Below are 1,765 nucleotides of genomic sequence, written 5' to 3'. Positions count from 1 at the left end.
TTATCTGCTAATTGTGTACAATTGCTCTTTATCACACCAAGTACCTTTATCATAGGTACTATCAGCATCTTGCAATCATATTATATAGTATTTCTGCTGCTCTGCATACAGCGGAACACAAATAAGAAATTGTTGTTCATTTTCTCCTTCTTTTTCCACCTGATACCATTTTGGTATAATTGTAATAATCTGATAGTAGCAAATTGATGGTGATGTATGGGTCTAATCAATTTATTTGACTGCTAATTGTGTACAAATTGCTTTTTATCACACCTAGTACCTTTATCATAGGTACTATCAGCATCCTGCAATCAAGCAGCCCATTGTCTATCAACCAATCTCAAAAAAATTTTTTTACCTATCAGTATCGTTTCCTTTTCCTCACTTTATACTATCTTCAGGACTCTCACCACTGATTCAGGGGTAATTATCCCGGTCTAACGGTGGCAGCAGATCCCCTATTTTCCTCCTCCACCCATTCTCTTGTCTTTTCTTTTCTCTTATTTCTCCATTTTCGTGAACTCTCATCAGTGATTCTCGAGCCCTCGATATCTAATATTTTTTCTACTATCATACCACACTGGTAACGCCCGAATCCTTCCGATCTTGGAAGCTAAGCAGTGTAGGGCTGGGTCAGTACTCGAGTGGGAGACTCTCGAGGAATACTCAGTTTAGTAGAAATTCCTGGACGGTTTTGCTCAGCGTCTAACACTGACAGCAGATTCATCTTGCTCATTCCATCTTTAATCATCCCATCTGTCTCCTCATCATCGCTCATGAGAGAATAAAAACGCTTCAATTTTCAGGGTCTCCAGCTGTTATTATCGCACCCAGGCATTCCAGAACAATATTCAGTATTTACACTGTAATTAATTCGTTCTGTGTTCCCCCTTTCTTTTCCCCAACTCCCCCCCACCCTTCCCCCCACCCCTACCTCCAATTTTTGACAGTAAACTCTACTATTTTATCAATTATTGTTAATAAAAGTTATATTTAAAAATTCATTTATAATCTTTACTTATTGTCTCTTCTGAGACCTCTTAAACATACAAGAGTGCACCCACAAAAGAGTCTTCTTCTCTCCCTTTTGTTGTATGTCTTACCACTGACTCAGGGTGCACCACCAAACTCAAGATAACATTAGAAAACTCAGATTTTCTCGTTGTATTATGTATTTTGGTTCTAACAATATCTATTAGATACCTTACCATTCTCCAGTGCGGTATACCCCCAATACATTCATGTATTCAGTACACTGAGCCAAGACTCAGTTTTCCATACCTTGCACGGATTTATATACCTTGCTATAGGATCTCTTTCCTTTTGTATAGTAGTCGCTTCTGTTATAACAACATTCCCTTTCCTCTTTTCATTTTTTCCCCCCACTGTATATTGTTATATTCAAGGCAATGACAGCATTTTCATTAAAAACTGAACTAACATCCAAACGTAGAAACGTAGAGGAATTTGGAGATATTTTTTCAGATACCTTCCACAATCCCAGCACTCCCAAAGACTGGAAATCTGATTTATCAAAATTACAGAAAAACCTTCAAAAAAGGATTAGGCTCACCTGGGATATCACTACATTAGAAAACTACCACAAAAATAAATTATCACCCAGAGGCTTACGACCACGTATCTTCCCCTCCTTCCCTTTGGCCACAGACAACCTTAAAACTGAATGGGAAAACAGCCTATTAAAATGTTCTAATGAACTAATTCTAATCTTGATCAAACATGACAATCTGATATTAAATCAAGT

The 1,765-nt window shown here is 37.6% G+C and overlaps 1 pseudogene; it reads left to right on the top strand.

The window, feature by feature from the left end:
* The first annotated feature begins 562 nt into the window (after positions 1–562).
* Positions 563–681, top strand: LOC134930045 (5S ribosomal RNA; annotated as a pseudogene).
* The last annotated feature ends 1,084 nt before the right edge of the window (positions 682–1,765 follow it).

The sequence above is a fragment of the Pseudophryne corroboree genome, chromosome 5, assembly GCF_028390025.1.
Source record: "Pseudophryne corroboree isolate aPseCor3 chromosome 5, aPseCor3.hap2, whole genome shotgun sequence".
In the NCBI taxonomy this organism is placed as follows: Eukaryota; Metazoa; Chordata; class Amphibia; order Anura; family Myobatrachidae; genus Pseudophryne; species Pseudophryne corroboree.
Note: the sequence above shows the minus strand (reverse complement) of the source record. Positions and strands in the feature narration are given on the sequence as shown.